Source organism: Herpailurus yagouaroundi, unplaced genomic scaffold, assembly GCF_014898765.1.
Source record: "Herpailurus yagouaroundi ecotype Mexico unplaced genomic scaffold, PumYag 192, whole genome shotgun sequence".
Taxonomy (NCBI): Eukaryota; Metazoa; Chordata; class Mammalia; order Carnivora; family Felidae; genus Herpailurus; species Herpailurus yagouaroundi.
The window spans coordinates 22,834,035-22,844,167 of record NW_024412423.1 but is presented as its reverse complement, the minus strand read 5'-3'; positions in this window follow the sequence as shown (position 1 = coordinate 22,844,167).

The window sequence follows — 10,133 nt, the reverse complement described above, 5'->3', positions numbered from 1 at the left end:
TAGGCTCTTAGGACCAGCAAGGGAAGAATTCAAACTGGGGCTTCTTCAGTTTGCATTGTGTACAGGAGCTAGGAAGGAAGGTGGAGGGGCCGGTGGGTAGCAGGCCTTGCACCCTGCAGTGAAGGGAATCATTATAAGCAATGGCAACAAACAGGTAACCATCCTGCACGTGGGGCTCTTCCTTCCCCTTGCCTTGAGGCACCATGCTTTCCTGGGTAGGGGCATGGGCTCTGGAACCAGCTGTCCTGTCCAGGATTTCATCCCAGCTCTCTGCTTACTTGCCGCGTTACGTTAGGCCAGCTACCTAAACGCCATGAGCCTCGATTTCCTCATCAGACAGATGGGCATGAGACTTCTGTTACCACATAGGAAATATCACGCAGGAGATAAACCATAGCAGGTGTCTACAGAGTAATTGGCACACAGTAAGTGTTTGTTAACGACTGGCTATCATTGTTATAATTGCCAGATTCTCGCTGTTTTATTTCCCTTCTCTTCACACCACAGCATAACTGACACCACGGCATGTTCTTGTGCCTTATTTCTTCCCATAGCAGCAACTATTTTCAGTCTTTATTTGAGGCTGGTCCCTGCCTGTGTGCCCCACATGGATCTCCACCTGCAGTCACCAATGATTTATGCTGTCTTTGGGAGGAGTCCGGATTGTTGTATATGATCACTGTGTGACAGTCCAATAAGGCCCTGTGTTTCCCCCCATCAGGCAGTTGTGTAGCAGGGACAACACTCTTGAGAGCCAGATGGAGGCTTGTAGATAGTCCCAGTAGAGAGGCATCCCCCGAAGCCCTAAGATATGAGGGAGCAGGAGAAGAAAGCCCTTAGTGGAGGGTTGCAAAGGCAGGTCTATGAAGAAAAGGGGGAAGCAGTCCTCAGAGGAAGGGAAGCAAACAAGGAGCATTTGACAAGACGTCAGAGAAGGGACAGACCTTCAAAATGCTCAGGAAAGAGAAACAGTTCAGTGGCAGAAAAGAGAGATCTAAGAGAGAGACATAGTCAACACGCAAGTCTGTAAACACAAGAATCATAAAGTCATCAACATGATGGACAAATTACAGGTGTAGGAAAAGAAAAGAGCCAGGGTCTGTGTAGACTGCACAGTAATTGAGATTTTCAGAAAGTGGGGACAGGGAAACTGCATCAAGCACATCCAAATCAGGAGAGGGTGCACCTGCCTGGCTGCTTTCCCCAAATGTGCTAATTACACGTATTTGTTCTCAAATAAAAATAGCTTATTTGTCATAATCGCCAAGGTCCCAGGGTGTGAGAAAGCATCTTCTCAGTGAGCAGGTGGGTAGTCCTGCTTGAATGACAGAAAGAAAATACAAGACGACACAGCAACACCATCACTTTTCATGAAGGTTTTTGGATTGGGTCCTATAGCTATATCTCACAGAAGAAAATGGATCAGGCTAAGGTGAGAAGTTCCATAGACAACAACCTAAATGTCCATCAATAGATGAATGGATAAGGAAAATGTGCTATAGTCAGATACAATGAAACATTATTCAGCCATAAAAAACAGTGAAATCTTGCCACGTGCAACATGGATAAAACTTGAGGGCAATACACTAAGTGAAATAAGACAGAGAAAGGCAAATACTGTATGATTGCTCTTACACGTGAAATCTTAACAGAAACAAAAAACAAAACCAAGTTCATAGATACACAAAATAGACTGGTGGTTGCCAGAGACAGGGGGCCTACGGGGTAAACAAAATGGGTGAAGCACATTAAAAGCCATAAACTCCCGGGGCTCCTGAGTGGCTCTCTCAGTTAAGCCTCTGACTTCAGCTCAGGTCATGATCTCGCAGTTCGTGGGTTCAACCCCTGTGTCAAGCTCTATGCTGACAGCTCAGAGCCTGGAACCTGCTTTGGATTCTGTCTCCCTCTCTTCTGCCCCTCCCCTGTTCATACTCTGTCTCTGTCTCTCTCAAAAATAAATAAACATTTAAAAAATCTATCAACTCCCAGTTATAAAATAAATAAGTCATGGGGATGTCATATACAGCATGCCAACTACAGTTAATAATACCACACTGCATATTTGAAAGTTGCTAAGAGAATAGATCTTAAAATTTCTCATCACGAGAAAAAAATTGATAACCATGTATGGTGACACATGTGGTCATAAAATTATGCAAGTATTGAATCATTATGTTGTAATGAAACTAATATTGTGGGTTAATTAGGCTTCAATTAAAAGAGAGAGAAGGTGGCAGCAAGATTAACATTGTTACTGTCCTTTGTATCAGCCAGGGATAGGCTAGGTTATGCTGCAGTAACAAACAACCCCAAATCTCAGGATCTTTAAACAACAAAGGTTTATTTTTTGTTTATGCCACAGTCCAAGGTGGGTTGGCTGGGGCTTTGCTCTGCATACCCTCACCTAGGGACCCAGGCTAAAGGAGCAGCCACTGTCTCAAATCTTATCGGTCACTGTGGCAGAGGAAAAAAGAGCAACACAAAACACACACACTGGCTCTGAAAACTCCCACTCAGAATTATAGACGTCGCACCTGCTCACATTCCATTGGCCAAAGTAAGCAGTCCTACCATGTGCTGCTCAGAAGGAGAGGAAAGGGTATATGTGTGGACAGCCCTAACAACTACACCAACCACCCATTCCACAACGTACCCACCTGTTGTCACTTGGCTGTCCTCTCCCTCAGCACACACCCTTCTCAATGACAGTCAGCCATCTTTGCCCAGCAGGTCACCACAATGTTTCAGTCACATTTTGGAGGAGAGGATTGGTAACAGAGCTTCCACCTTGAGTCCATAATCATAAAGGAAGGGAAAACACAGAGCAGAACCTCTGAGAGGACCTAGCCAACAACTCCTCGCTTATAGGTACAGGAAACGGGGAGTCAAAAGAGAAACCAAACCACGTGTGGTAGGCAGAATTCGAAGATGGCTCCCAGCCACCCACTCCTTGGTGTACATCCTGCCTGATCTCCTCCCCTTCAGCATGAGTGGGATCTATAAATATGATATCACTCCAATGATTACGTTACTTTACATGGCAAAAAGGGGTTCTACAGATGTAATTAAGACCCCTGGAGTCAACCGAAAGGGAGGTTATCCTGGGTGAAGCTGATTTAATCTGGAGTGCCCTTAAAAGAGATAAAGTGACAGTAGGCTCTCTCCTGTTGGTCTGGAAGAAAGCAAACAGCCATGTTGTGAATGACCTATGGAGGGGGCCACCTGGCTGGAATCTGAGGGCAGCCCCTAGATCAGCAAGGAAGTGGGGACCTCAACCCTTCAAGTGCAGGACTCGAACTGTGTCAACACCCTGAATAAACTTGGAAGAGGATCCTGAGCTCCAAATGAGAACACAGCCTCAGCCAACACCTTGATTTTAGCCTGATGAGACCATGAGCTGAGAACTCTACTTAACCTATGTCCCAACTACTGACTCAGAAAACTGTGCGATTAAAACAAAACAAAACAAAACAAAACAAAACAAAACAAAACAAAACAAAACGTGTTGTTTCAGCCACTGATTTTGAAGTAATTGTTATGCACCAACAGAAAACTAATACACCATGACAGAGGTATGCTGTGCGACTTCCCGCCCCCATTGTGTCTCGGCCCCAATCTATGACCAGGCATGTTTTGCAGCTGGGGAGGCCACCCTTGAAGCTGGCAAGAAAATGAGCTCAAATGAACACCTACTGTTTGTTATCTCTATTCTTGCATTCTTTGCTCCATTCAAGCTAATCTGCCCACGAATAATGGGAATCTTTCAAAAATACAGCTTTTGCCCTTCCCTGCTCAAAACCTACAGCACCTCCATTCTTTTTGCTTGGGACATCAATTCTGAGCTTCCAATCTCAGTGTTCAAGGCCTTCCAGCCCTTTTCTCTCCCTCTCACTGAACACAACTTCTCTATGCCAGGTCTGATGGAATCCGCATGGCCCTTCCCGCCTGCCAGGATTGCTCCCTCCTGTGTTCCACTCCTGTCTACTCCCAGGAGCACTTCCCCTGCCCCTTGCTCCTTAGTCCCCATTCACTTGATGGAGCTTTAACATACCCCCCCCCCCCCCCAGATAAAATAACAGTGACTCCCTCCCTCTGTACTCCCTCACTCTCTGTTCTATCACACCTGGTACAACTGTTAAGCATCCCTGCCGTTGATTACAACCAATAATACACCTCCACGAATATCGCATCATTTAAACCTCTTCCTGCCAAGATTTCAAGCTCTCTAAGGGCAACAGCCATGGTTACTCCAGGTGCTACATCCAGAATCAGAAAAGGCATTTGTAGTCATAATACCCCCTACACTGGACACACAAGTAAAGAGATGAACCAATCGTGTGATTTCCATACAATGGAATACTGCTCAGCTAAAGCAAGGATAAGTTACTAATAACATGCTATCATATGGATGAATCTCAAAGACATTATGCTGACCATAAGACAGGAAAGTAAACATACTGTATGATTTATGTGTGTAAAAATCTAGAAAACGCAAAACTCATCTGTACTGACGGAAAGTAGATATGTAGCTGCCTGGGGCTAGGGGTCAGGGGGATGACTGCCAAGGGGCACAAAGAACCATGTGGGGTGATGGAAATGTTCTGTATTTTGATTGTGTGCTGGCTACAGGGAAGTATACATTTGTCAAAAGTCATCTAATTTTATTTTTAAAATGGGTGCATTTTGGGGGGCGCCTGGGTGACTCAGTTGGTTGAGCCTCTGACTTCGGCTTTGGTCATGATCTCATGGTTTGTGAATTTGAGCCCCGCATCAGGCTCACTGCTGTCAGCGCAGATCCTCTGTCCTCCTCTCTCTCTGTCCCTCTCCTGCTCACGCTCTCTATCTCAAAAATCAATAAAACATTTAAAACATAAATAAAATGGATGCATTTTATGATATGTAAGTCATGCCTCAAGACTGACTTAAAAAGAAAAAATCTTTGTATATTAGTAATCAACTAAGACTTTGTTGGCAATGTCATAGACCATACCATTCTGAAATGGAGACGTGCACATGCTTTGTAAAGGGTGAGCCCGGGAAAATGCCTGCGGACTCATGTTGGAGGCAGCCAGCCCCTAGAACGCTGATAGTGCCATCTCTCCCAGACAGATAAGCTCCTAGGCTGAGACCAAAATGTGGCTTATGAGGTGAACTAACCGACTTAAAACAGTGTCCGCTCAGCAACAAAAGCCCAGAAAAAGGAGAGAGAGGAAAACAAAGAGGGGCCAGGTGTTCTGAAAGAGAAGCCTGGATTTGGAGGTTCAAAGATGGTCTGGCCACCCCCAAGCTTACCCCATGCCATGCAGCGGGTAAGCCATGCAGCGGGTAAGCCATGCAGAGGCCTCACCATGGCTCAGAGGGAAGAGCTTTCAGGACATACCATGTTGCTCTGAATCCACACGTCCTGGCCACCAGCCTGATTACAGTCTGAACAGGGGGCATGGGGTTTCCCACCAATGAAAGGCATCCTCACCAGGATCAAGGGTCAGAGGGCCATTGCCCAGGTCCTGCTGCCTGGTGCGGCCTGTGGCTAGCCAGCCACTACCCCACTTCCCACTGTCACTCAGGATACTGCCCACGAGATGAGGTTCAGCAAAGGCAGTGGCTGGAAAGCAAGGAGACGGCAGCAGGGTTCTAGACATGGAGAGAACCAGGTAAAAAGAAAACATCCCCATCTTTGGAAGCAAAGAGCTCACACCTGAGCAACTAGCACCCCTAACTGTAGAGAGGCAGAAACCAAGTCCTGGGGTTAAAACAGAGAGCGCTTACACATGGGCTGGTGGCTTGTGAGAAGTGGAGAGTCTCAGGAGGTTGTGGGCACCGGGAAGAGGAAGAAGGCCATGAGCTGAGCAGTGGTTAGTGGCAGCAGCAGAGACTAAAAGAGGAAGAGTGGGTGCTGATGAGGAAAGACAAGTGCAAAGCAGCTTTAGGGTCTAGTAGGATCACGGGGCCTGTTTATACAAATGGCTATCAGATGGTCCCTCTACCTGACCAAACTCCAAATGCTCCTCTCCCCCTGAACACGATCAACAGCACCACCTTGTATCCGGGTCCCCAACCCCACACTCATCGGTGTGGCCCTGACCCACTTAACCCAGCAGTCTGGACTCTGCCCACCCCTCCCTGGGGAGACTGCTAGAATCACCTCCGGCCACCCCACTTGCTGAATTGCGCCAACAGGTGCTTAGTCACAGACAAGAGAACCAACACATATTAAGTATTTCTTATCCTAGACATTTTAATTACAATTCTCATAACAACCCTGGGAGGAAGGAAGTCCTAGGTCCACTTTGCTGACGAAGAACCTGGGGCCCAGAGGGTTTGGCTAATTTGCCCAAATCTAAACAGCTGGTGAGGGCCCCCTGCCATGATTCAAACCTCTTCCCTCTCCTCTCGCCTGATCCAAGGCAGACGCAAACACAATTCCATTCAATGCATTTCCCTGATTGAAATCCTTCAGTGACTCCCCATTGCCTACAGCTGGTGTTTCTAAAAGTATTTTCCGTGGTTATAGACTATTTTCTCCAAAACCCATTTACACAGAACACTAACCTATCACACAGATGGGAGCAGGTGTAAGGGGGTGAGGCCCGCATGCCCGGTCTGCTTTCCCAGTGACCTCTCCACTCCAAGCCTCAATCTCCTGTCAGTCTGTTAAAGACGAAACTCTTTGATTGGACCCCTGGCCTCTTCCTGAACTTCCTATTTTAATGAATGGTCAGACCATCCATGCAGGAACCTGAGTGCCACTCTTCTTTCCATCTTCTTGTTCCCTCACCTTCCATACGTGATCAGAAAGCCCACTTGGTTGGCCTTCCACATCTCCCTCAAACTAGCCTCCTGCTCTTCATTCACAGCACAAATACCCCATCACCCAAGCCCAAGCTATTACCGTCTCTCACCCGGAACAGTGGCACAGCCTCCCCACCCCTACCTGTGCACCCTGAGGGTGTAGTCTACTCCCCACACAGCAACCAAAGTAAGTTAACACAAAATTCCCAGCCAAAGAAGAGGGCCACTCTGACACAGGAACTTGCTGACCTTTGAGTGGTACTGCCCTTCCCCTCAATCAAATGTGGCCATACATTTCTCCTTATTTTTATTTGAAATACTTATGAGGTGCCTGGGTGGCTCAGTCGGTTAAGCATCTGACTTGGGCTCAGGTCATGATCTCACAGTTCGTGAGTTTTGAGCCCCGCATCGGGTTCTGTGTTGACAGTTCAGAGCCTGGAGCCTGCTTCCGATTCTGTGTCTCCCTCTCTCTCTGCCCCTACCCCACGCATGCTCTATCTCTCAAAAATGAATAAACATTTAAAAAAAATTTAAAAATATACTTTTATGACTTTGAGCAGAGACTATCAACCAAAAAAGTAAGCTGAAAGTCAAAAGGGTAGGGTGCTGGTTACTTGATTTGTGGTGTGACCACTGAGTTCCATCAGCCATAGAACAGAGTTAATGGAATCTGTTCCTTCTCTCTTGCCTGCAGTTATCATAGAAATAAATTATGTAAAATATTCAGAATTACAAGGAACATATATATCTACAGCACTCTTGCGATTCAATGATGTGAGATAATAAATGTGGTTGACAATATGAGGTTCTAAGATTTAAAACAAGTTTGATGATGTAATTAAGTACCTATCTTTCCCCTTTTACTCATGTTTAGAATGAGATCCCTCTCGGACTCTATCTGTGTTTATACATGGAGTTGGCCACAAATCATATAAATCATGTGAAGACTTGGAGATGTTACTGGATAGCTGGAATTCTGTTAGGACTACATTTTAATGGAAAAATGACACGGAGCAGACTTCCTACATGCTTCAGAGATAGAGTAATATAGCTACTTGAAAGGAATATTTATATTCCAGATAGGCTGATTTGTAATCAACGAACCTGATTGCTTACTGTTGCTTACTGTCTGCTCTTGGATGAGTCAGACAGCCGAGGGGGTAGGCATTTCTGGGCAGGAGGGGAGTGAGCCACTGGGGAGAAAGTTTCCAGTATCTTCTCTGTTGGGGTGGTCTTGTGCCCTTTCTCCTTTTGCCGGCTGACAGAGTGCATCTCCCATGGGCTTTCAGCCTCAGAAACTTTTGCTTGCAGGGAGGTGGGTAAATGTGAGCTAAACCTGAAACCCCACCAATGACAGAAAAGAGATCTGTGGCTGTGTTGATTTCAAAGGTTTTTGAAATCATCTGTTTTGTTGGTGTTGACTCCTTACAGCCTGTTTCATCTGAAGTCTTTGTTTTGGACAATTTTCTAGAAATGATTTTCTAGGGAGGCAGAATGTCCTTCTGAAGATGCCTATGCTTCTGAGACAAAGTAGGTAACGTTCTGCTTCATGTAGACTCCGGCTCCCGTGTTTTTATCTTTCCCTTTCAAGTTACCAAGTGGAGCAAGCATCACAGAGCCATCGTCCAGATAGTCTCCTTCTTCTTCTCTGCCTTCCCCGCCTCCTCCTCCTCCTCTTCTCCACCTTCCCGTCTTCCTCCTCCTCCTTGTCTTCCTCCTTCTCCCCTTCCCCTTCCTCCTCCTCTCCTCCCCACCCCTCCTCCTCCTTCCTCCCTCCTCCTCTTCTTCTCTTCCTTCTCCTTTTTCTTTCTCATAACTTAAAAAATGAAGAAGTAAAGCTACAACATTCAATGTGGGAGGTCTGGTGGATAAATGGATTGGAAAAGGACTTAACCCAAACGATGACTCAGTTAGATTTTCTGAGACAGAATAAGGTTGTTGATCTCACCTTAGGTTAGGTGTTCTGAATAACTCAACACAGCATTTTCAGCTGGGCGGCTCTCTGTGACTTCAGGGGAGAGGTGGGGTGGGCAGCCAGAAGACGTGGAACTGTAACAAGTGCTCCCGGAGTACATGCTGGGGTTTGGGATGGGGAGACACTGACATGCTTCCCTCCCCGTGCCGAGCACCTGGGCACAGAGGCCTTGCTGTTAGCGTTCTTCCATGGAAAGACTCTGGGCTTGGAAAGGCAGCCACGGACCCAGCACGTGGCCTGTGTCATGTCAGAGTAGCCTGGGTTCAGTCTGGCAGAACGAATGACAGACAAGAATGACAACAATGCCATAAATCCAAAAATCACTTTTCTGGCTGAGGTAATTACAAGGATCGCCGAAAACAGAGTAGACGTTATCAATGTGTTTTATAGAGGGGCTTGGGCATGCCTATTAAGATTCGGTACCAAAGCTAGACTAAACTGCCCTTATCACTTTGCTGTTTCAAAAATTCATTGGATAATTACTGTATACTAAGCCCTGTGCGAAGTTCAGTGGTCACGTGACAACCCAACGAAACAGATTTCCAGGTTGTTTGCATCAGCATAGGGTAGTTTGCATCACACAGAGATACACAGACCCTAAGAACATACAACAAAATATTATCTATGGCCCTTAGGATAATTGGATAATGGGCAATTTTTATGTTTATATAGCATTTAATAATATATACATACCACTACCTAGGTTATGTCTAACTTAGCCTACCAGGAAAATGTCCTCTCGACAGTGAATCATCAACACTTAGCAAGCAGCATGTTATTTGCTGCTGTAACTAAACAAATTGTTACCGACTGGTCACATACTGCGTTTGCCATTGGAAGCTGGTTGATTTCAATGTCCACTTCTTAGAAGCCCCCAAACTTAGGTCCTTTTGGATTTTCGCAGAGCTTTGTATAGTTCCTTGGTGGACGAATTGATTCAATTCCCAGAGGACCCACAGGCCAACGCCTAATTTGTTCTGACGGACTTTACGTGCAAGAAAATGGAATGTATGCCAATTTCAAAGCCATCCCCCAAACCAGACCTTCCATTTTCCTCCAGAAAACTGCGACACACTGCTGCTTTTAATCTTTCTTCTTGGGCCAAGTTTAGACAAGACATAAACTCTAGGCAATTCAGAATGCACCAAGGCATGCAGGGACACCTGCTGCGTGAACAAGGAGGACTTCAATGAGTAGCAGTGAGGGCACACTCAATGGTGAGTGATGGCCAATGACTCAACTCCTTATAAATGCTGATTGCACTGAGTAAGCATTTTTGGTATTTCGTATAAATATTTCTCTTTCCACATACTTACAGAATCTGTAAGAAAACAACAATAAAAATTATTTGGTGAAACAGGCATGA